General features: G+C 42.2%; 1 long non-coding RNA gene across 1 annotated transcript in view; it reads left to right on the top strand.

The window, feature by feature from the left end:
- Positions 1–2,216: 2,216 nt before the first annotated feature.
- The window catches only part of LOC145507708 (uncharacterized), a 76,790-nt gene continuing 52,486 nt past the window's right edge, over positions 2,217–26,520 (top strand). Inside the window, exons 1-4 of the long non-coding RNA XR_014055042.1 lie at positions 2,217–2,321; positions 4,576–4,713; positions 7,124–7,222; positions 18,521–18,653. This is a non-coding gene — a long non-coding RNA (uncharacterized LOC145507708). The remainder of the gene's footprint in view (positions 2,322–4,575; positions 4,714–7,123; positions 7,223–18,520; positions 18,654–26,520) is intronic.

Genomic DNA, 26,520 nt, shown 5'->3' with positions numbered 1-26,520 from the left:
ACTACTTGCCCTTTATTGCAAAATTGTATATCTTGGCTCTCTCCCTAGAATTCTCAAAGCAGTTCTCTCAAGGTTACTTGAGATGCTGCCTCCCAGGCTTAAAGTCCTAAAAATTTCCACTGAATAAAACGTAACTCTCAACTTTTAGATTGTGAATTTTTTTTTAGTCAACATCAGACACAACATAAGCTTCATGAAGGCAGCTACCTTATATTAATTAAACAGTGACCTGTTTCTTCAAGGCCAAGAATGTGTCTGGCACATAATTGTTGTTTTTAGTCACTAAGTTGAGTCCAACTCTTTTGTGACCTCATGGACTGTAGCCCACCAGGCTCCTCTGTCCATGGGATTTCCCAGGCAAGAATACTGGAGTGAGTTGTCATTTCCTTCTCCAGGGGATCTTCCTGACCCCTGGATCAAAGCCATATCTCTTGCATTGGCAGGCAGATTCTTTACCACTGAGCCACCAGGGAAGCCCACCTGGAACACAATAGGAACTCAATAAATATTTGTTTATGAATGAAAGTATGTTAGTAACAGTATTGAGTCTCTTCACATGTACTTCCACCCCTACTGAACTGAAAAACCAAGTGTGGACTTTCCATTTCTTAGCATCCCCAATTGTTTTCTGTTTAATGGCCTTCAGGCTTAGACCCAGAACAAAGAGGTACAAAGGAGGCTGCACTGAACCTAACTTCTCTAATCTCCACAGGAATGTTGCCCTTGCCCCACAAGTGCATTCCATTCCTTGCCTTGGAATGGGATCCCTCTTTCAGCAAAGGTATGCGTGAAAAGAGGATGTTTAAGGGACCAGGGTCAGGGTTTCAGCAATTATTGATGTTTTCTCCATATTCCCAGTGAGATCTGAAAATCATTGAGATCCTGAAAGATCCCATTCCCTCTCCCCTCCACCTTCATTGTGTCAACCAGTCTAAGACAAAAAAAAAAAAAAAAAAGCAATTCAGACCATTTGGTTGGCTGCATTTGGACCAGGCAAGTAATTGTTTTATTGATATGGATTTCAGAATCTGATTCCTGGTTTTGCTTTCCTTTTCTACTTTGGGCTTGGCCACACTGAACTGGACTTTGTCTTATTGCACTTTGTAAGAATAATCAGCCTCCTCTAATTAGCCTAATGTTCATTTAACAGATGCATATTGATATGTCTCCCATGTATCAGACACTGCTGTAAGCACTTAGAATGCATCAGGAAACAAAAGGAGATGTAAGTTCTTTGTCCTACAGGAGCTTCTCCTCTCAAGGCAAAGATGGTGTGTGGGATAACAATAAAAAACGAACATAATGAATAAGTTAGTTTATGGAATATTGGAGGCTGATAAGTAAGTACTTTGGAAAAAAGTAGGTGGGAATAAAGAAATTGGGGTGAGGGGAGGTAGATTACAATTTTAAACAGAGAAATCTCCTTTAGAATGGGACATCTCAACAAAAAGCTGAAGGAGTTGAATTAGATATTCAGCCATGTGACTATCTAAGAAGTTCAACCATGTAAATATCTAAGAGCAGAGCATTTCAGGCAGAGAGAGCAAAAAATACTAAGGCCTTAAGGCAGGATCATGCGTGGCCTGTTAAGGAATAGCTGTGTGATTGGAAAGGGTGAATGGGAGTTGTTAGGGGACAAGGCCAGGGATGTGATAGGGATCATATCATCCAGGGCAGTTAGCTGCTGTAAGGATTGGTCTTTACTCTTGTTGTAGCTATGAGTTCCGGGAAACAAACTCACTCAGAAGGACAATGCAGATAGTGGAGTGCTGTTTATTACACCGGAGGGCCCAAGGCAGAGTCTCCTCTTAGTCAAGGACCCCAGCCAGTTTTTGTGAAAACCTTATATACCGTAAGTGTACATGCCCAAACCCACCTCCCCAAATCCCCTGAAACTAGTCTGAACAAAGGAAAAGAAAGATACAATCAAAGTCAACCCATGATTCACATGCCTTAAGCCTAGGTAGTTAACAGTAGACAGTTATCTATAGGCCTGTGGTCATACCCCAATAAACATAATAGAATTTATGGTTCTATTCAGTTATACAGATAATTAGGGTATTCTTTTAGGCACCGGAGAGTCTAGGTACAAGCCCTTGGGCTCTTCCATCTGGGGGGTCTGGTTTTCCAGTTGGTATGTCGTTTCCATAGATACAGGGCCTATAGCTCAAAGTCCACAGTTTCCATAGATACGGGGCATATAGCTCAAAGTCCACAGTCTGGCCCAAGATGGAGTCCTGCTTTCAAGATGGAGCCTGTTCTGTCTGTTTCCTCCTTCACTCTGACAGGATTTTTAACAGAGGAGTTAAAGAATCCCTCAGGTACTGCATTAAGAACAGACTGTAAAGACACAACAGAAACCAGATCTATTTCTTACTATCCCAGTAGTCTAGGCAAAAAAAAAGATGGTGCTGGCCGGGTGGGGAAGTAGTTAGAGGGGAGGAAAAAGTTTTCCTTGACTCTTTTAGGGTTCATTGGTTGAGTCTGAAAATTAAACTGATAAAGATTAACAGGAGAAAATCATACATAGTTATTTTACATGATACAAGAATCTTCATAAGGAAATGGAGACCTGAAAAAAAAAAAAAAGATTAAACCTGAGTGCTTTGAAAGCGAGGTTTGATGAGCAGTTCAAAGTCATGGAACAATATGCTAGGACAAAGAGACTGAGCTACGCATAACCTGGAGAAAATGCAGCAAGCCTTGTTCATTCAGATTCTTCTTCATGTCCAAGTGTCTTTTCTTGGATATAAGGATATTGCTTTCTTTAATATTTCTTATTTCATGTAAGAGCAGTTCTTTACATGACGGCCGTGGCACCTGCTTCAGGGGGAAAGGGCTGAAGAGGTCAGAGGGACCTTCCTGCTTCTGCTGTTTTCTCAAACTCATTCAGCTTAAAATATTCAATATGCCCAGGCACCATAATTTGGAATAGTGTGTCCTAAACCCCATCACAGTGTAGATGGTTAGATTCTGGATACACTTTGAATATAAACCCACTGAAAGAAATAAATATGGCATTTGAGAGAAAGAAAGAAGTCAAAGATGACTCCTAGGTTTTCTCTTGAACAACTCAACAGAGTTGCCATCAGCTGAGATAGGAAAGTCAGGTTTGAGATGTATATTAGATTTTCCAGGTGGAGAAGCTGAGCAAGCAGTTGGATATACAGCCAGGAGCTCAGGAGAGAGATCGGACAGCTGTTGGCATAAAAATAAAGTATTCAAAGCCCTGAAACTGAATGAGAGTGTGAGAGTAGAGAAAGATTAGGGGACCAAAGACTAAGTCTTAGGCACTCCAACATTTAGAGCAGTACTGACGATAGAAACACAACAAAAGTAACATCAGTTTTAAGTTTTCTAGTACTCAACACTTAGAAAAAGAAAAAAAAAACAGGTGAAAGTATTATAACTTTAAACTAAGATATCCAAAATGATATCATATCAACACTATAAATGTGATCACTATAAAAATTATTAATGAAATATTTTATATCACCTTTTATCCTGATAGGTCTTTGAAATCTTATGTGTGCATGTTTACAGCAGTTTCCATTCAGGCTGGCCACACTTCTAGTGCTCAAAAGAGCCCCTTGGGGCTAGAGGCTATGGTGTCGGACAACATAGATTTAGAGGTTTGGGAGAAGAGAGGCTAGCAAAAGAAACTAAGAGGAGCAATCTGTTAGATAAAAGGAAGCTGATACACCATGGCTTCCTGGAAGCCAGGTGAGTAGAAGTGGTGATAATCTGTAGAATTGCTTTCATGATAGTTTCAGTTTTCTTGATGAGGAAGCAAGCTAGTTTTCACTGCCCAGAGAGAGAAAGTGAGAGGATGTATTGGGAGTATGAGGATATAAGAGGAGAGTGTGAGAGAGGAAACAGGTTAAGAGAGTAAAGGATGATTGCTGGACAGCTAAAGACTCACTGAGGTTGGTAATCATGAATTTAAAGTGAGAATAAGTCTGTGACTGCTACTGCTGCTGCTAAGTCGCTTCAGTCGTGTCCGACTCTGCGCGACCCCGTAGACGGCAGCCTATCAGGCTCCGCCGTCCCTGGGATTCTCCAGGCAAGAATACTGGAGTGGGTTGCCATTTCCTTCTCCAGTGCATGAAAGGGAAAAGTGAAAGTAAAGTCGCTCAGTCGTGTCCGACTCTTAGTGACCCCATGGACTGCAGCCTACCAGGTTCCTCCATCCATGGGATTTTCCAGGCAAGAGTGCTGGAGTGGGGTGCCATTGCCTTCTCCGAAGTCTGTGAAGTTGGCTGTTTTTCTCTAGCCACAAAGATTCAGGCAATATAGGCAGAGACTTGGATTTAACCAGGGTAATGGTTTTATGCCCTCCTTCTTGATGCTACTTTGTTTTGATTAAAGTTATTCAGATTGCAAGTAACGTAAATCATCTCACATTAGGTAAATCAAAACAGAAAATTTGTTGTAAGAATTCTGGATAATTTTCAGAAATCAAAGGCTGCCAGGAGATTCAAGAAGAAGGCAGCAGTCAGGAATCATGCTCTGGGCATGGCTAATCTATGCCTAATCCACGCCTAATCCATGCCTCCTCTCTTGCTGATCCCACAGAGTGATCCCACAGAGATGGTGGCCCCACCAGTATCAAGAGGATACCACCTCACCACCAGCCTCAGAACTCACAGATATCTTTGAATTTGCATCACTAAGAGAGAGAATCTGATGGAACAAGCTTAGACCAAATGAGGTGTAAGTCAAGAAAAATTATGGGGCATATGCAACAGTTAAATTCAAAATATTATCTTATACTATACATTTGCAAAAACATACAGCATCAGAGACTGACTCCTAGTAAATATTCATAACAAAGAAATTTTAGTGGAATATTCATTGTTACAAGATAAATTTTTTAAAAGATAAAATCATGATGCTCTTACAAATATAAAATGAACATATATCAAAGATTTTATTTAACTCAAGTAATGATGCAGGGTTTCAACCAGTCTGAAGAAGAATTCGAAGACCAGACATATACATAGGCCCTAAAATCAATCTACAAAAAAATACAAAATTAGATTTTTGGGGGGAGGTGGGGAGGAAGACCAATTGTCCCTTCACTAAACAAGATTCATTTGCTTGTGCTTAAACAGAATTATTTGCATTGTTATGTTATGTTCAACTTGTTGTAAAAAAGCTCAAAGACAATGAAAGGTGCAAACTCCTTTCAAAGAATCAGATAACCTAGAAGGATGTGCTCTAGATAAAGCTTCATTTTCTTTCTTATTTATTTATTTACGGCTGTGCCAGGTCTTGGTTTTGGTATGCAGGATCTAGTTCCCTGGACCAGGGATTGAACCCAGTCTCCCTGAATTGGGAGTGCAGAGTCTTAGCCACTGGACCACCAGGGAAGTCCCTAAAATATCGTTTTAAATTGAATACATCCAGTAATCCTTTTATCCATTTAAAAATTTTTCCCAATTTTTTCTGCAACTGAAAATACCCAAATTGTTGGTAAACACATTTTTTCATGATTCTCTCACTGTCCAATATTTTTATGTGCTTAATATTATTTTGGTGCCTTTTCCTTTTTAAAAATAAAGCTTTACATTTCATTATTTAAAGCTATATAGCATTCAGAATCACAATTACACATAATAAAACATCAGATATCCAGATTCCTTGGAAAATGTGCATAAATTGTATCCTTGTAAGTCTCCAAGTTCTATCATCTCATTTATTTTGGTTTTTCTAAGCCATAGTGGATCTCTGCATCTAAAAATCTATTAATATAAAGGGGGAAGACTATTAGTGGTATGAGTGGTATCTCTTGCAGGAGATCAGAAAATGCCACCCCAAGATATGGCTCTTTGGCATAGGATTATTTTGAACTGGAGGCAAGTGACAATCAGAAAAGAAAGCTTTCTTAGAACTTCCCCTACTGACTAAAAGCAGATACTTCTGAGAAATGAGGACTGCTGTAAATCTCTTCTGGGCGAGTTTTACAGCGTAAAGAAGATGAAAAGCCAGCACTGAGACAGATCTGCAAAGCTTGTTGAAATAACCCTTGTCTTCTACTTCCTTCCCATGTGTACTTACCTTCCCACAGTTTGCCACCCTAGAAGCCTAAAACTAATTCGCCTCTGTCTTGTCACTTCTCTACAAATTTATTATTCTTTGTTAAAATGCTATGCAAGCCCCAAGTTCTAACCACTCCTGTGAGTTACTCACCACTGAGTTTCCCCCATGTGTATGCACTCTGCACATGTTAATAAACTGTTTTTCTATTGTTAATCTGTCTTTTGTCAGTTTAATTCCCAGGGCCCTAGCAGGAGAAAAGTTTTTCTTCTTCCCTCTACCCACAAAATTAACATTAAACGTTAAAGAGCAGGATATAAGTGTTTATTCTAGTGGATCCAAACTTTTTCCTTTGTCTTCTTTCTTCATTTTGAGAACCTAAAATATGCAGAATACAATTACCTATATTCCCCTCTTCAGAATTCATAGTTATTAACAATCATATTTTTCTAATCTTTTTGCCTGTTGTGGTAGATTATATTCCTCTTGCCCAATGATTCACCCCCTTTCCTGATAGAATTATGCATACCCCCTCCCATTGCTGCATGAGTTTCAGAACACAACCCATGTATGTCAGGCTTGACTGCTTGACTTCTTTGGTGGGTTAAAGCCCATGTGCTAATTCCCGGCTGATGCTTAAATAACCATGACACTCCACTTTTCTCTTCCCTCTGCTGAGAAATTAGTTTCTTCTTGTTAGGCAGTTAGAATAGGGAAACAGGGTCAAAGATGGGCGTCAGAGGAAGCCACAGCTAGAGGGGGAAAAGAGAAGCCCACAAAAAGTGGGAGTCACAGACTGGAGTGGGAACCTCTGGTGGGAAAATATGTCCCCTTCCTTGACTTGTCTTGGGCCTATGAAGGTACAATCTCCTATTTGCATAGGGCATAACCAACCAGGCCCCAGGAACCTGCTCAGGGGAGGGAACAAGGGATATAAAAGAGGGAAGCCAAAATAAGACAGGGCCATTCCCGCGGGGGTGGGTCCACTCTCACACCTTAAGAGTGTACTGATAACTGCTTACCCAATATATCTGCCTGCTTGAGCTGTAATTGGTCTGTTATTTCAATTCTTTGCTATGACAAGACAAGAACTGAGGAAGAAGAACCAACCTGACATCTTGAAGAAGAACTGATCTGACATTTTGCTGCTGTGACTTGGATCGCCTACCGCTCATCAGCAAAGGTAAGGGTCTTTGTCCCTATGGCTGGAAAGACATTAACCTCCCTTCCTCCAGCTGCCCCGCTCTATGCTACTCTATACAATGTACTGGGAAGGCTGCCGCCTCGAAAGCCTTCTCGAAAGTTTCTTGTTTCTTGTCTCCTCGAATCTTTTGTGAACAGGAAAGTGGCAATGGAAGCAATTAAGGAACCCCAGCCAGGGTTACACTCTGGTGTGTTCCAAAGGCCCTGCTGCCTACTGTGTTCCAGTAGCTGCTGCTCAAGTGGGCGAGGGCTCTCCTTTCCTCTTTCCTCTTTCTTCTTTAAACTGAGGATTAGGGCTATTGAAATTGTGTGGGCACAGGTCAGGCATTTAAATGCCATTAGGGCACCTGCCACTCGAAGACTCCCATGACAGGATAAGGGGCTCATGGAATGGGCCCACGTAATGTCTTCCCCCAGCAAAACAACTTCCGTGCAATTCAGACACATATTCATACAAGCAAAACACTGAGCCCACTTCTCCTTGGCTGCCACACTATGAGGTGGAGTCTTCATTTTCTTTTTCCTACCTAGTCTGACTTGCTGTGTAACGTGTCTCAGCCCCCTGCTTCTCTTCTTCCTTCTTCCTTCTTCCCTCTAAGCTATCTTGCAAATGACTTTGGGGAAGATTGGAACTTACTCTTTCCCTAAAGACCTGTATATTCTGGGAGGGCTGTGGAAATGCATGTTGCTTTCATGATTTCCTTGGAGGTTGGTTGGACAGGTGGCCTTGGGGAAACTCAACTGAGAAAATTCCTCCAGGCAGCATGGTCTCTACCATCCTCCATGGATTGAGAGACTCTCTCCTGCACCTCTCATGTCTCAAGACACCTGAGAGCACAACATAAGCCATTCTGTAAATCCAAAGAGTCCACAGGCACACAAGCCATTCTAGAAATTCATCTAATGACAGCCTCTCTCAGGGGCAAATCTGATCATCTGAGTAGTCCCAATCACTTTGGGAATTGTGCCTACTTACCATCTGGGTCCAAGTTTTAAGTTTATCTCTTATACTTGAGGAAATTCACCCTAAACAGGAATGTTGCCCCCATACTTCAACCCTCCAGAGCACTTCCCATATTCCTTTTCAATAAATTCCTTTCTCCTTGGTCTCCAAGAATCCTACTGCCACCATTTTTGTGGCCGTGGACATTCACCCTTTGCACGTGGGGACCCTTTAACCAACCAAGGGCGGAAGCAATTCTCATGTCTTTAAGTGGATCAACAGATCTGCTTATCCATCACTATTTCTGTTATCAATTAGCATGGATCCAGGACTGGAAAAGGCCAGTTTCATTCCAAACCCAAAGAAAGGCAATGACAAAGAATGTTCAAACTACTGCACAAGTGCACTCATTCACATGCTAGCAAAGTAATGCTCAAAATTCTCCAAGCCAGGCTTCAGCAATACGTGAACCGTGAACGTCCAGATGTTCAAGCTGGTTTTAGAAAAGGCAGAGGAACCAGAGATCAAATTGCCAACATCTGATGGATCATCAAAAAAGCAAGAGAGTTCCAGAAAAACATCTACTTCTGTTTTATTGACTACACCAAAGCCTTTGACTGTGTGGATCATAACAAACTGTGGAAAATTCTGAAAGAGATGGGAATACCAGACCTGACCTGCCTCCTGAGAAATCTGTATGCAAGTGAGGAAGCAACAGTTAGAACTGGACATGGAACAACACACTGGTTCCAAAATGGGGAAACGAATACATCAAGGCTGTATATTGTCACCCTGCTTATTTAACTTATATGCAGAGTACATTATGCGAAATGCTGGGCTGGATGAAGCACAAGGTGGAATCAAGATTGCTGGGAGAAATATCAATAACCTCATATATGCAGATGACACCACCCTTATGGCAGAAAGTGAAGAAGAAATAAAGAGCCTCTTGATGAAAGTGAAAGAGGAGAGTGAAAAAGTTGGCTTAAACTTCAACATTCAGAAAACTAAGATCATGGCATCTGGGCACATCACTTCATGGCTAATAGATGGGGAAGCAATGGAAACAGTGACAGACTTTACTTTTGGGGGGCTCCAAAATCACTGCAGATGGTGACTGCAGCCATGAAGTGAAAAGATGCTTGCTCGTTGGAAGAAAAGCTATGACCAGCCTAGACAATACATTAAAAAGCAGGACACTTCTTTGCCAACAAAGGTCCGGTTAGTCAAAACTATGATTTTTCCAGTAGTCATGTATGGATGTAAGAGTTGGACTATAAAGAAAGCTGAGCACCGAAGAATTGATGCTTTTGAACTGTGGTGTTGGAGAAGACTCTTGAGAGTCCCTTGGAGATCCAGCCAGTCCATCCTAAAGGAAATCAGTCCTGAACAGTCACTGGAAGACAGATTCTTAAGCTGAAACTCCAATATTTGGCCACCTGATGCGAAGAACTGACTCATCTGAAGTGACTCTGATGCTGGGAAAGATTGAGGGTGGGAGGAGAAGGGAACAGAGGATGAGATGATTGGATGGCATCATCAACTCAATGAACATGAGTTTGAGTAAACTCCAGGAGTTGGTGTTGAACAGGGAGGCCTGGCATGCTGGAGTCCATGGGGTTGCAAAGAGTCAGACATGACTGAGCAACTGAATGGAACTGAACTGAAAAATGGGATAATCCCACTATAGGAAATACTTTCCCCTGCCACTATGGTGGGTTTTGAAATCCCCGTGATACAAGAAGCTTCCACAAGCCTCTTAACCTCCTCCATCAGAGGGCAGACAGAATGGAAACCACAATCACAGAAAATTAACCAAACTGATCACATGGACTACAGCCTTGTCTAACTCAATGAAACTATGAACCATGCTGTGTAGGGCCATTCAAGGCTGACAGGTCATGGTGGAGAGTTCTGACAAAAAGTGGTCCACCGGAGAAGGCAATGGCAAACCACTTTAGTATTCTTGCCTTGAGAATTCCATGAATAGTATGAAAAGGCAAAAAATATGATACTGAAAGATGAACTTCCAGGTTAGTAGGTGCCCAATATGCTATAGAAGAAGAGCAGAGAAAAAGTTCCAGAAGGAATGAAGAGGCTGAGCCAAAGTGAAAACAACACCCAGCTGTGGATGTGTCTGGTAGTGAAAGTAAAGTCCGATGCTGTAAAGAACAACATTGCGTAAGAACCTGGAAAGTTAGGTCCATGAATCAAGGTAAATTGGAAGTGGTCAAACAAGAGATGGCAAGAGTGAACATCGAAATTTTAGGAATCAGGGAACTAAAATGGACTGGAATGGGTGACTTTAATTCAAATGACCATTATATTTACTACTGTGGGCAAGAATCCCTTAGAAGAAAAGGAGCAGCCCTCATAGTCAACAAAAGAGTCCAGAATGCAATACTTGGATGCAGTCTCAAAAACAACAGAATGATCTCTGTTCGTTTAAAAGGCAAACCATTCAATATCACAGAAATCCAAGACTATGCCCCAACCACTAATGCCAAAGAAGCTGAAGTTGAGTGGTTCTATGAAGATCTACAAAATCTTCTAGAGTTAACACCAAAAAAAAAAAAAAAGATGTCCTTTTCATCACAGGGGACTGGAATGTAAAAGTAGGAAGTCAAGAGAGACCTGGAATAACAGGCAAGTTTGGCCTTAGAGCACAAAATGAAGCAAGGCAAAGGCTAACAGAGTTTTGCCAAGAGAACACAGTGGTCATAGCAAACACCCTCTTCAAACAACACAAGAGATGACTCTACCCGTGGACATCACCAGATGGTCAATACTGAAATCAAATTGATTATATTCTTTGCAGGTGAAGATGGAGAAGCTCTATACAGTCAACAAAAACAAGACTGGGAGAAGACTGTGGCTCAGATCATGAACTCCTTATTGCCAAATTCAAACTTAAATTGAAGAAAATATGGAAAACCACTAGGCCCTTCAGTTATGACCTAAATCAAATCCCTTATGATTGTACAGTGGAAATGACAAATATATTCAAGGAATTAGATCTGATAGACGGAGTGCCTGAAGAACTATGGATGGAGATTCATAACATTGTACAGGAAGCGGGGATCAAAACCATCCCCAAGAAGAAGAAATGCAAGAAGGCAAAATGGTTGTCTGAGGAGGCCTTACACATAGCCGAGAAAAGAAGAGGAGCAAAAGGCAAAGAAGAAAAGGAAAGATATACCCATCTCAATGCATAGTTCCAAAGAACAGCCAAGAGATAAGAAAGCCTTCCTCAGTGATCAGTGCAAAGAAATAGAGGAAAAAAATAGAATAGGAAAGACTAGAGACCTCTTCAAGAAAATTAGAGATACCAAGGGAACATTTCATGCAAAGATGGGCTCAATAAAGGATAGAAATTGTATGGACCTAACAGAAGCAGAAGACATTAAGAAGAGGTGGCAAGAATACACAGAAGAACTATACAAAAGAGATCTTAATGACTCAGATAACCATGATGGTGTGATCACTCACCTAGAGCCAAACATCCTAGAGTGTGAAGTCAAGTGGGCCTTAAGAAACATCACTACGAACAAAGCTAGTGGAGGTGATGGAATTCCAGTTGAGCTATTTCAAATCCTGAAAGATGATGCTGTGAAAGTGCTGCACTCAATATGCCAGCAAATTTGGAAAACTCAGCAGTGGCCACAGGACTGGGAAAGGTCAGTTTTCATTCCAGTCCCAAAGAAAGGCAATGCCAAAGAGTGTTCAAATTACCGCACAGTTGCACTCATCTCACACGCTAGCAAAGTAATGCTCAAAATTCTTCAAGTTAGGCTTTAACAGTACAAGAACTGAGAACTTCCAGATGTTCAAGCTGGATTTAGAAAAGGCAGAAGATCCAGAGATCAAACTGCCAACATCTGTTGGATCATAGAAAAAGCAAGAGAGTTCCAGAAAAACATCTACTTCTGCTTCATTGACTACACTAAAGCTTTTGACTGTTTGGATCACAACAAATTGTGGAAAATTCTTAAAGTGATGGGAAGACCAGACCACCTGAACTGCCTCCTGAGAAATCTGTATGCCTGTCAAGAAGCAACAGTTGGAATTAGACGTGAAACAACAGACCGGTTCTGAATTAGGAAAGGAGTACATCAAGGATGTATATTGTCACCCTGCTTATTTAACTTCTACACAGAGTACATCATGCGAAATGCTGGGCTGGATGAAGCACAAGCTGGAATCAAGATTCTTGGAGAAACATCAATAACCTCATATATGCAGATGACACCACCCTCATGGCAGAAAGTGAAGAGGAACTAAAGATTCTCTTGACAAAAGTGAAAGAAGAGAGCGAAAAAGCTGGCTTAATACTAAACATTCCCCCCCAAATTATCATGGCATCTGGTCCCATCACTTCATGGTAAAGAGATAGGGAAACAATGGAAAGAGTGACAGACTTTGTTTTCTTGGGCTCCAAAATCACTGTGGATGGTGATCGCAGCCATGAAATTAAAAGACGTTTGCTCCTTGGAAGAAAAGATATGACCAACATAGACAGCATATTAAAAAGCAGAGACGTTACTTTGCCAACAAAATCTGTATAGTCCATGCTATGGTTTTTCCAGTAGTCATGTATGGATGTGAGAGTTGGACCATAAAGAAGGCTTAGTGCTGAAGAATTGATGCTTTTGAACTGTGGTGTTGGAGACTCTTGAGAGTCTCTTGGACTGCAAGGAGATCAAACCAGTAAATCCTAAAGGAAATCATTCCTGAATATTCATTGGAAGGACTGATCCTTAAGCTGAAACTCCAATAATTTGGCCACCTGAAGTGAAGAGCTGACTCATTAGAAAAGACCCTGATGCTGGGAAAGATTGAAGGCAGGAGGAGAAGGGCATGACAGAAGATGAGATGGTTGAATGGTATCACTGACTCAATAGATGTGAGTTTGAGCAAGCTCCAGAAGATGGTGAATGACGGGGAAGCCTGGCATGCTGCAGTCTATGTGGTCATAAAGAGTCAGACATGACTGAGTGACTGAACAACAACATAATACAGTGAAGAGGGGCCCTCCAGGCCCACCTCCCAGTTTATGGATGCTATCTTGGTTGGCTCCACACCATGCCACTTATAATACCATGGCTGGAAGTTCCAACTTCTTACCCAACCAAGCGCTCATCACCACCAGGGATGGTGGGCATGCTCTGCTCCAGTAAAGGAGGCCTCAGGGAGCCCAGTCTGCCTTGAGACCCACATTCTGACTTGGGACACCAGCTGTCAGTCTGCAACTAAAATGGGTACACTCACTGACCTGAGCGTCAGGGGATGTCTTTCAGTCGGTGCACGTGACTGGGATGGCCTCCCAAGCCTCCCATTCAGACTTATCCAAAATTGGCCACAGTAGAGATCCCAGGTATCCCTGGCTCTAGTTGGAGATTCCAGGAGTCTCACGAGCTGCCTTGGGATCTGCACCTAGACCCAGGGACGCCTGGCTCTCAGTCTGTGAACCTTAATATGTGTCAGGGGAGGCTCACCCTGGGGTCCGTACCAGGGCTCAGAGGTCTACCAGTCGTTCTCTGTCCTGGCTGTCTTTCTAGATGGGAAACAACCACCCACTCATCTGAATATGCCCTTAAGATGTATCCTTAATAACTGGGAGCTATTCGACCCTCAGACTCTGAGGCGAAGATGCTTAAGATTCTTTTATAATTCTGTATGGCTGTAATATCCCCTGGGGGATGGGGAACACTGGCCCAAAGTTGGGAGCTTAAATGACAATACCATTCTACCATTAGATCTGTTCTGTGGGAGACAAGGGGAATGGGTAGAGATCCCCTATGATCAAATTTTCTTCCAACTAAGAGACATGAAGGAACTCTGCCTTGATGTAAGATTAATGTATGCTTTGAATGCAGACCTGCTAGACAGATGGTGTTAGAAAGACAACCAAGAAAAAGAGCCCACCCCCAACCTTGAAAGTTTGCCTCCCGCCACGCCACCCTCAATATATACAGAATTAGCCCCATAACCCAGAGTACCCTTTCCACTGGCTCAAGTATGGCCTTCAGTTGAAATTGGAGGGGAATCTGGACCAAACTGGATGCATAAGCCCTCTCCCTCCTAGAGCTAAGGCAAATAAACAGAATTTGGGAAGCCACATGAATGACCCAGGTAAATATATAGATGCAATTCAGCATATCACCTTGGTGTTTGACCTAACATGGAAAGATGTCATAGTCATATTTAATCAAACCTTATCTGACCCTGAGAATGATAGGGTCATAAGGGAGGCCTGAAAATATGCTTTGGGGCTTCATACGTCAAGCAGTAAATATTCAGTGGGGGAAGAGCAGTTCCCTCCTCAGTTCTCAGTTGGAATTATAATAGCCCTGACCAAATTTGGAAAAGAGACCATCCTTTATTCTGTATAAAGTCATGATTAAAGGCAGCTCAACAGAAGGTGATCAGCTATGCCCAAGTCTCAGCAGTAACTCAGGAGCTCGATGAAAACCCCATCATCTTTTTAGAAAGACTAAAAGAGGCCCTCCAAAATTTCACCAATCTGGACTTAGACTCTTATGAGGGAAAGGTGATATTAAGGACAAATTCCTATCACAGTGTGCCTCATATATAAGAATAAAGTTACAACAACAAGACACTATGGCCTCCCTGGATGAGGTAGTCCAGATGGCAACCAATACTTTTTATAATAGAGAACAGGAGAGGGAGGCCAAGGCCCAGGAAAGGGAAAGGAAGGAGACAAGGCATGCACAAATGCTGGCCACCAGTAGCCAACTCAGAGTCCTGAAGGATAAGGCACGTGACAAATGCCAAATCTGTAGACAGGCAGGGCATTGGGCTAAGCAATGTCTGAATCATGGCACGCCTCCTATAACAGCCCATCACAAATACTACTAACTGGGGCATTGGGCAGCACTCTGCCCTTAGGGCCTCAGAGTCCCTGGGTCAAACTCCAAGCCGTCCCCTGTAATGGTCCAGTAGGACTGAAGCAGCCCACTCCAGCCAGCCCCAATGTCTCAGATAACCTTGGCTGGAGCCAAGGGTGCAACTGGTTGTGGCAAATAGGTCCAAAAATTTTTTGATCAACACTGGGCTGCCTACTCTGTACTGACCTTCTATTCGGGAGCCATCTCCGCCCAGACCTGTGCCATTTTGGGTACCATAGGAAAAACATTTACAAAAAAATTCACCCAGGCACTTCTTTGTTGCTGGGATAGTCAGATATTTTCCCACCAGCCCCTGGCGGTTCCTGAGTGTCCCACTCTTCTGTTAGGAAGGGACATACTCACCAAACTGGGAACCACCATTATGATGGGGAACTTTTCAGCCCCCAGGGCTCTACAAGTCCTAATTATAGTTGAGGAGCCCACAACAGCGCCCCCATGGGAAGGGACCAGAGACTTGGGAGGACAGAATTAACCCTGAGGTGTGTAATTCAGTTCCTAAACTTTTTGGCAGAATGAGGATATAAAGTCTCTCACGCCAAAGCACAGATGGTCCAGACACAGGTCACTTAACTCAGAGTCCAAATTATACATGGGAGGTCAAATTATGACTGTCCTCCGACTGAGTGCAAGGGATTCTCCAGTTGCCTGCCCCTCTGACTCGAGAGCAATTGTGGGCCTTCTTGGGGTTAACTGAGTATTGCAGAATCTGGATACCCAGCTATGGCCAAATCACTCAGCCCTTACATGAAAGTTTGAAAAAACAGGATGATTCAATTTCAATGGCGTGGTGATGTCCTCAAAAGAAGGCTGAAGCTGCTCTAAAGCAGGCCTTAATCCAGGCACCTGCTTTAAGGTTGCTGGGCCCAGAGAAACCATTCCAACTGTATGTTCATGAGAGGGATGGGATAGCCTTGGGATTGCTAACTCAAAGGCTGGGACCTGAACCCCAGGCAGTGGCTTACATATCTAAGAGGCTCGACCCAACTGTTTGAGACTAGCCTTCCTGCTTTCAAAACCTAGTGGCCATAGCAGTCCTAATAAAAGATGCCCTAAAGCTCTCACTAGGAGGTGAGCTAACTATTTTTACCAGCTACCAACTGAAATAACTTCTAAGTGGAAAAGGCCACTTATGGATGTCAGAACAAAGGATCCTCAGACATCAGTGACCAGTTCAGTGATCAGTTCAGTCGCTCAGTCGTGTCCGACTCTGCGACTCAATGGACTGCAGCATGCCAGGCCTCCCTGTCCATCACCAACTCCCAGAGCTTGCTCAAACTCATGTCCATCGAGTCAGTGATGCCATCCCACCATCTCATCCTCTGTCATCCCCTTCTCCTCCTGCCTTCAATATTTCCCAGCATCAGGGTCTTTTCCAGTGAGTCAGTTCTTCACATGAGGTGGCCAAAGTATTGGAGTTTCAGCTTCAACATCAGTCCTTCCAATGAACATTCAGGACTAATTTCCTTTAGGATGGACTGGTTGGATCTCCTTGTAGTTCAAGGGACTCTCAGGAGTCTTTTCCAACACCACAGTTCAAAAGCATCAATTCTTTGCTGCTCAGCTTTCTTTATAATCCAACTCTCACATCCATACATGACCACTGGAAAAACCATAGCCTTTGACTACACAGATATCAAGTAATGCTAATGGAAAACCTGGGGTTGACCATAGTCCCCTGTGAGATACTCAATCCTTCTACTCTCCTTCCCCTGACAGAAGAGTCTCTCCCTTTTCACACTTGTGTAGAAATTTTAGACCATTGGACAAAGCCCTGAGAGGGATCATTGGAAGGACCTCTGACCAATCCTGAGAAAATCTGGTACACTGATGGGAGCAGCTTTGTCTTAGATGGGGCAAGGAGAATAGGATATGATGTAGTCTCCAATCATGAGACCATAGAGGTGAAACCTCTACCACTAGGAGCTTCAGCCCAATTCACTGAATTCTTAGCTCTGACTTGGGCTTTAGAACTGGGGAAAAGGAGAGAGTAACTATTTACACCGACTCCAAGTATGCCTTTCTGGTACCACACACACATGCTGCCATTTGGAAAGTTAGGGGCCACCTGACCACTCAAGGGCCCCAATCAAGTATGGTGACTAAATTCTTAGTCTCTTGGAGGCAGTCCATCTGCTTTGTTCTCCCACCATGAAAGTGAAAGCGTTAGTCACTCAGTCGTGTCTGACTCTTTGCAACCCCATGGACTGTAGCCTGCCAGGTTCCTCTGTCTATGGAATTCTCCAGGCAAAAATACTGGAGTGGGACTGTAGAGGACACCAAAAGGGTAACACAGAAGTGGCATAAGGGAACCAAGCTGCTGAACAGCACTGCAGAGCAGCACTGCAGAGCAATGACCTAACAGGGGTTGCCATTCTAGTTCCACAGGCTAACTCGCCAGAAACTCTTTCATATAACAAAGGTGCAACCTTCAAGGCTTCAAGTGAGGGCTTCCAACTAGACCATACTGTTTCAAAAGGAGGGCCAGCTTTTTCTGCCTGGATACCTCCAATGGAATTTGGTTAACTCCCTACATGCCACTACTCATCCAGAGGACAAAAGCCTCCAAAGATTACTGGAAAGGCCCTTCAGGGGAATAGGCCTCCAAATGACCATAAGGCAAGTGGTCTCCTCGTGTCCCACTTGCCAACTAAATAACCCCTAAGGAGCTCAAAAACTACAGTTGGCCCAACCCATCCAGCATCGGGGAACATACTTAGGCAGGGGAGGACTGGCAGATAGACTTCACCCAGATGCTGGCCTCTCAAGAATATAAGTGCGTCCTGGTCAAGGTAGATACCTTTACAGGGTGGATTGAAGGCTTTCCCACTCAGACTGAAAGGGCTGAAGAGGTAGTGAAAAAGCTGCTCCACGAAATTATTCCAAGATTTGGTCTACACAGGGTACTACAAAGCAACAACGGGACATCATTTACTTCTAAAGTCACCCAAGGGGTTTCCAAACCATTGGGCATTACCTACCACTTTCACTGTGCATGGAGGCCTCAGTCTTCAGGAAAAGTAGAAAGAATCAACCATTTTTATAATCAACAATAAAAAAGATAACCCAGGAAATCTACCTCAGATGGAAAGAAGCTCTGCCAATAGCCCTCCTCCACAGGATCCTCCACAGGATTCCCTGGTGGCTCAGTTAGTAAAGAATCTGCCTGCAATGTGGAAAACCTGGGTTCAATCCCTGGATTGGGAAGATCCCCTGGAGAAGGGAACAGCTACCCACTCCAGTATTTTTGGCCTGAATTCCATGGAGAGAGTCTATCGGGTTGCAAAGAGTCGGACACGATTGAGCAACTTTCACTTTCACACGCATTACTCCTAGAAAACAGGTCAGTCTCAGATTCTGTGAGATGCTATACAGAAGACCTTCTGTTTATGCTATGACCTCTTTTTAGATCTAGAGTCTCAGGCCCTCCAATCTTATTCTATGGCCATTGAACAAGTCCAACAAGAAATGCGCTTGGTGGGGTGTCAACCAGGACACAAAGAACTCTGAAGGACTGCCACTATATGCCCTGGACATCCAAGGTATGGAAAGATGGGTCTTGAGGGTCTTGAGGGCTCAATTCCAGCCCAAACAGACAGGCCCATACCCTGTAATACTTTCTACCCCTAAAGCAGTCAAGGTACCAGGACACAACTCTGGGATACACTAGTCAAGCTGTGGAAGGAGATAGGAGAGGATGCCTGTGAGCCCCTGGGAGACCTTTGATACCTATTCAAAACTACAGATAAGTGCCATTCTGATGAACATCCAGGGACCTGAATTTCTCAGGTTAAGCTTAATGTTCTGCCTATATTTCATTACTATCACCTTTTAGTTTGCTTATTCCAAGGAAACTCTTTCTATGTTTGTTATATCCAAATTCCATAAGCCCTATACTCTAGATGCCATGATGTGGTACCTCTTTCTGGTCTGCCTTGCTGGCTTAGACTACTCAAACAAAGACTACACTCTTTGAGCCTGGCCATCTCTGAGGTCACCAAGTCCCTCAACAAGTCTGGCTGTTGGGTGTGACCTGATCCAGCCATCCAAAACGTGATGCTATAACACGGTGACTTACTTGAATATCCTTTAGTGGCCATCCTGTACCCTTTGCCGACCTGGCACACGTCAATAGGAGCTGGCTAAATGCTATTTGCTCATAAAGAGATAATATCCTAAAGGTCAGAAAAGTTGAAAGCTTGTCTGGTGTTGCCCCTATATGCTTTATGAGTCACCCCTGGCAAAATAGAAAACGACTCACGAAGGTGCCTTGTGATCTCTTCACTGGGGCACTTAGCTTCTCCACCCACTGTAACTAGACTATGGAGATACGGAACTCCTCCCAGCTCAGGGACTCCAGGTTCAGAAACACCAAAACAAGGACCCAAACCCTCAGTTGTTCACCTCAGATGGATGCATAGGCATCAAAGGAATCAGTTGGTACCAAAATCAAACCATCAACCCCTGGGGCTGGGAGTGGGCACCCCTTGTTGTGGGAGATGTAAAAAATTGAACATACACATATGATTTTGTGACCCATAACAACTCTAATAGCTTCCCTAACAATAATGATGGATCCTGGTTCGCAGGTGTCCACATACAGCTATGCAGGTTTGTCCGAGTTGAGGCTTGCGAAGGGTCTGGGAATGTGTGAGAGCTAATCCCTGCAACCCTGACCAAGATCGTGGAGCTGGGCACACAGCAAAACACTGCTACTCTAACCAGTCCATACACCACTCCTGAAATATTATTTCACTTGTCTTCCAAAACACTATTTGTCAAAAGACAACAATGCATCCTGCATGCAAAAACCCATTTCCAATATACCAAATAGGGGTACACTTACCCACCCCAGGCCCCCATCCAATGTACAAGGTGAAGTTTCACCCATCAGGGCTAAATTTGACATCTTGGGTCAGCCCATATCAAGGGGAAATCTCCTTGGTGGGAATGGGATATTATTTCCTTTATGGGAAGATTATATGCCTTGTCCTACCAGCCTAATGGTATGGGGCCTGTGAAATAGGCCTGACTGTTCAAGAGTCTAGTTCCTCAAAGCTAAACAACTTGGAGCAACCTCAGAGGTGATCTGCAGTTTGGTTTCATTCCTAGACGGGCAATGGAAAAAGTCACATATCGGCACAGGCGCTCCTTCCCCTCTTACCAATTACCATCAGATATAGGAGGACATGTCCATGACAATTATATCCTGGAAAGTTGGGGGATAGGACATTCTATAGCTTGAGGGCTCTTTTGGTTTGTGAGAATTGCCCTCCTACATAGGTCAGTACTAAATATCTTGCTGATGATTCAACAAGGATGGAAAGTGACAGTATCAGCTCTAGAGGAACAACAAAAACCCATTGACAGTTTGGCAAGGTCGGATAACTACTGATGAAATCTACTGCTTGGCCTTAGACAGACACTGCCTTAAGGACCCTGAGGTCTAAAGATAACAAGAGGGGGAGGCCCAACACCCCTCTCAGTCCCAGCTCAGCAGGAAGTAGCCAGAGAGACTTTAACACACCTTTTCCCAAAGAACTGGGCCTCCCATCTCTTGAGAAGGAAAAAGTTAGGTAGTTAGAATAGGGAGACAGGGTCCAAGATGGTGGTCAGAGGAAGCCATGACTAGGAAAAAAAAAAAAGAAAAAAAGCCCACAAAACGGGGAAGCCATGGACTGGAGTGGGAACCTCTGGTGGAAAAATACGCCCCCTTCCCTGACTGGTCTTGGGTGTAATCAGGTACAATCCTCTGTTTGTATGGGGTGTAACCAATCAGGACCCAGGAACAATACAATCCCCTATTTGCATAGGGCGTAACCAATCAGGACCCAGGAACAATACAATCCCCTATTTGCATAGGGCGTAACCAATCAGGCCCCAGGAATCTGCTCAGAGGAGGGAACAAGGGATATAAAAGAGGAAAGCGAAAATGGGATAAGGTCGTTCCTACAGTGATTTGTCCACTCTCATGCCTCAAGAGTGTATTTCTTACTGTTTACCCAATAATCTTGCCTGCTTAAGTTACAACTGGGCTGTCATTTCAGTTTTTTTCTGCAATGAGATAAGAACTGAGGAAGCAGAACCGACAGGACGTTTTGAAGAACCGACCTGACATTTCCAATAGACATTTTTGATACCATTTAAATCTCAGAATAAAGAAGCCACATAGAGCAGAGCCGTAGCTAACCTGCAGTTGAGCTGACCTGAACAAGAAATACACATTTGGAGTTATAAGCCTTTGGAATTTGGGAATACTGTTCATTGCTGTAGCATCACCTACCTATGCATTTCCAAATTACAGATGTTCTCCCAGGTATGCAAGGATTCTTCAGTATACGCAAATAAATCAATATAATATACCATATCAACAAACTGAAAAATAGGGCTTCCCTGGTGGCGCAGTGGTGAAGAAGCCCACTGGAGACACGGGTTAAATCTGTGGGCCAGGAAGATGCCACATCCAGAGGAGCAACTAAGCCCATGCATCATAACTATTGAGTCTATACTCTAGAACCCAGGAACCACAACTACTGAGCCCTTGCATCACAACAACTGAAGTCTGCATACCTTAGAGCCTGTACTCTGCAACAAGAGACACCACCACAAAGAGACACCCACATACTGCTACTAGACAGTAGCCCTCATTTGCCGCAACTAGAGAAAAGCCCACGCAGCAATGAAGATCCAGCACAACCAAAAATAATAAATAAATAAAGTTATTAAAAAAAAAACTGAAAAATAAAAATCATACGACCGTCTCAAAAGATGCTTAAAAAAGCTTTCAAAAAATTCAACACTCACTTATGGTAAAAACTCTCCAGAAAGTGAGCATAGAGGGAACCTACCTCAACAAAATAAAGGCCGTTTATGACAAACCCATAGCTAACATAATTCTCAACATGAAAAACTGAAAGCATTTCCTCTAAGATCAGAGGATGAGGATGTTCACTCTTACCACTTTTATTCAACATAGTTTTAGAAGTTCTAGCCATGGCAATCAAAGAAGAAAAAGAAATAAAAAGACTCCAAATTGGAAAAGAAGAAATAAAACTGTCACTGTCACTGCCTGCAAACAACATGGTGCTATACATAGAAAATCATAATGCTGCCACCAGAAAACTACTAGAGTTAATCAATGAACTTGGTAAAGTTTCAGAATACAAAATTAATGCCCAGAAATCTCTTGCATTCCTATACACTAACAACAAAATATCAGAAAGAGTTGTTAAGGAAGCAATCCCATTTACCATTGCAACAAAAAGAATGAAATACCTGGGAATGAACTTACCTAAAGGCTGTCCAGGTGGCACAGTGGTAAAGAATCCACCTGTCAATGCAGGAGATGCAGGAGACAAGGGTTCTTTCTATCTCAGGGTCAGGAAGCTTCCCTGGAGTAGGAAATGGCAACCCACTCCAGTATTCTTGCCTGGAAAATTCCATGGACAGAAGAGCCTGGCAGGCTACAGTCCATGGGTTGCACAGAGTTTGACAAAACCGAGTGACTGAACACACATATACCCAAACCTACATAAGGAGGCAAAAGACTTGTACTCAGACAAGATACTGATGAAAGAAATCAAAGATGACACAAACAGATGGAGAGACATATCATGCTCTTAGATTGAAAGAATCGATATTGTCAAAATGAATATACTATCCAAAGCAATATATAGATTCAATGTATCAAATTACCGATGGCATCAAATTACCAATGGCATTTTTCACAGAATTAGAACAAAAAATTTACAGCATGCTGTAGTTGTTCAGCTGCTAAGTTGTGTCTGACTCTTTGCGATCCCATGGACTGTTGCCCACAAGGCCCCTCTGTCCATGGGATTTCCCAGGCATGAATACTGGAGTGGGTTACTATTCTCCAGGGTTACCATCCCCTGGGTTACCATCTCCAGGGGATCTTCCTGGACCAGGGATTGATCCTGCATCCTCCTGCACTGGCAGGAAAATTCTTTACCACTGAGCCACCAGGGAAGCTCACACAAGAAGTAGGGAGGTGCTAAAATCAGAAAAGGTTGGGAAGAAGTGTGAGGTTTTTTTCCTTCCCAGAAATGGACAATTATTATAATTGATTAAATGAGCACAATCACAAAATGCTCTCTGGGCTATGTACAAAGTCAGGTAAATAATAATGGCAATAATAAGTCACATTTCTCCAGCACTTACTATATGCCAGGTACTATTGTATGAGCTTTACTTCTGTAAGACTTAATCCTCAAGACAACCCCATGAAGTAGGTACTGTCCATATTAAACCTATTTTACAGATGAGCAAACAGATACAGGTTAAACTTCTCAAGATATTTTCTCCATTGGCAGTATCTGGGATTCAACTCCAGAGTCCTGTCTCTTTACCACTAAACTAGGCTTTCAGTGGTCCGACTACCCTTCTGGAGTTTACGCCTTTCAAACAGTATCCCTAAGCTGATCATTAGACACCAGTTTCAAAGACATGTGCATAACTCTGCTCATTTTGCACGGGGGAAAATCTAGAAAAGTTAAGGGACTTGACCAAGCTCATGCTGTCCATAGGCGGGGAATTAGGACTGCAGCAACTCCTGTGGCCCCTCCCAATGGAGCACAGCAGAAAGCAGGGTCTCTGGAAACTCCACTCAGAGCAACAGCATCTTTTCTGACTGTCTTTCGCCAGACACCTCCACCAGTGCCAGTGCCAAGGCTCCCAGAGAGGACAGTCCCACAGAGTATGAAAACATAAAAGACCTGGAGTAGACAAAGCAATCTTTTTTTTTAATTAAATTAATTGATTTATTTTTAAATGAAACAAAGATGAATATTTTTAATGGTAAAAGGTACCATTCACAAAGAAGATAGACATCATAAACCATTAGACACCTAACAACAAAGAAACAAAGACACATAAAGCAAAAATCAGAAGAAATATAAAAGGAAAGAAAAATATATATAATCATAGTGAGACATATTAACCATTCTCTGAGAATATTTTATCAAGTACAGAAAAAAAAGAATAGAAGCATCTTGAATGATGTCATTAATAATTTAAATCTAATAGATTTCTATCACATTAATCTAATATCCTACACAAATATATTTAAAATTTTGTATCTCGTACACTGTTATTAGATGCCCATAGGACATTTAGAAAAACTGGCAAAAAGATAAACATTACTAGATTTCAAAAAGTAGAATTATTTTTTGTGTGATTCAGTTATATGTACACACATATATTATTTTTGAAATTATTTTGCTTTATAGTTTATTACAAAATATTGACTACATTTCCCTGTGCTATATAGCAAACCTTTGTTGCTTGTTACATATCTATTTTTTTTAATTAGAAATCTAGCATTCTATTCATACTAAGTCAAACAAGTGGAATCAAAATGTCATAATTATTTTTAGTTAGGCAAGAATTCATAAGTTTTCTAAACATATATAATATAGATATTATTTATATATGTTTGCAAGAGCTTTTCTACTATGCTTGATAAAGACTTGAGAAAGGACATAAAATATAAAAAAAAGAAAGAGAAATTGGAAAACATAAACTAAATGAAATGAGAGCACTGAACAAGGAATATAAAACATGAAACAAACTAGATAAAAGTAAAAGACCTTATACAGTCCAGTTGTTTGGAAACACAGCTGCTCATTAGAAACATATCTGGAGCTCTGGCAAAAAAAAAAAAAAAGGGAATACCTGGGCATTTGTATTTTTCAAAAAATTCCAAGATAATTCTGATATACATCTGGATTTTAAAAAGTGATTACAGGTTTTCTATTAAATGTAGTTTTGGTGATATAGAATTCTATTATGTTTCTGTTGACTAATCATTACAGAATGGTATTAAGTAAGTAATAGTTACATAATCACAATAGTGAAAGATGTTTATCAGTTTTTACAATCAATAGCCAGACAAAAAATAAAAGATAATTACAATTGCAAGTCATAATGGGAGCATTATTAGCCTAACAATATAAAATAATTACATACAATTTGAGGGGGGGTGTCAAGCAGAGTGATGTGGTAAGTGGAAATGCACACATGCACATGTTTTCATCAGCTTAGCCAGTCTGTGTCTTTTGGTTGGCGCATTTAATCCATTTACATTTAAGGTAATTATTGATATGTATGATCCTATTATCATTTTCTTAATTGTTTTGGGTTTATTTTTTGTAGGTAGTCTTTACCTTTTCTTGTTTCCTGCCTAGAGAAGTTCCTTCAGCATTTGTTGTAAAGCTGATCTGGTGGTGCTGAGTTCTCTTAACTTTTGCTTGTCTGGAAATCTTTTGATTTCTCCATCAAGTCTGAATGAGAGTGTTCCTGGGTAGAGTATTCTTGGTTGTAGGTTCTCCCCTTTCATCACTTTAAATGTATCAGGCCATTCCTTCTGGCTTATAGAGTTTCTGTTGAGAATTCAGCTGATAGCCTGATGGGAGTTCCCTTGTATGTTATTTGTCTTTTTTCCCTTGTTGCTTTTAATATTTATCTCTATCTTTAACTTTTGTCAGTTTGATTACCATGTATCTTGGTGTGTTCCTCCTCAGATTTATCCTGCCTGGGACTCTCTGTGCTTCCTGGACTTGGTTGACTCTTTCCTTTCCCACGTTAAGGAAGTTTTCAGCTATTATGTCTTCAAATATTTTCTCAGGTCCTTTCTTTCTTCTCCTTCTGAGACCCCTATAATGTGAATGTTGGTGCACTTAATGTTGTCCCAGACGTCTTTTAGTCTGTTTTCATCTGTTCTGCAGCAGTGATTTCCACAATTATGTCTCCAGGTCATTTATCCATTCTTCTGCCTCAGTTATTCTGGTGTTGATTCCTTTTCATGTGTTATTCATCTGTGTTTGTTTGTTCTTTAGTTCTTCTAGGTCTTTGGTAAATATTTCTTGCATCTTCTCAATCTATGCCTCCATTCTTTTTCCAAGATCCTGAATCGTCTTCACTATCATTATTCTCAATTTTTTTTTCTTTAAGATTGCCTATCACCATATCATTTAGTTGTTTTTCTGGCATTTTATTTTGTCCCTTCATCTGGGACATAAATTTCTGGTTTTTCATGCTGTTAACTTTCTGTACGGAGAAGGCAATGGCACCCCACTCCAGTACTCTTGCCTGCAAAATCCCATGGGTGGAGGAGCCTGGTAGGCTGCAGACCCATGGGGTCGCTAGGAGTCGGACATGACTGAGCGACTTCACTTTCACTTTTCCCTTTCATGCACTGGAGAAGGAAATGGCAACCCACTCCAGTATTCTTGCCTGGAGAATCCCAGGGACGGCGGAGCCTGGTGGGCTGCCGTCTATGGGGTCGCACAGAGTCGGACACGACTGAAGCGACTTAGCAGCAGCAGCAGCAACTTTCTGTAATGCGGTTTTTGTTTTAGTCACTGTGAGACTGTGGTTCTTCTTGCTCCT

This window comes from Giraffa tippelskirchi, chromosome 5 (genome assembly GCF_054371585.1).
Source record: "Giraffa tippelskirchi isolate mGirTip1 chromosome 5, T2T-mGirTip1v1.2.pri, whole genome shotgun sequence".
NCBI classification, from domain to species: Eukaryota; Metazoa; Chordata; class Mammalia; order Artiodactyla; family Giraffidae; genus Giraffa; species Giraffa tippelskirchi.
The sequence above is the reverse complement of the archived record's forward strand: the minus strand, read 5'-3'. Positions and strand labels throughout refer to the sequence as shown.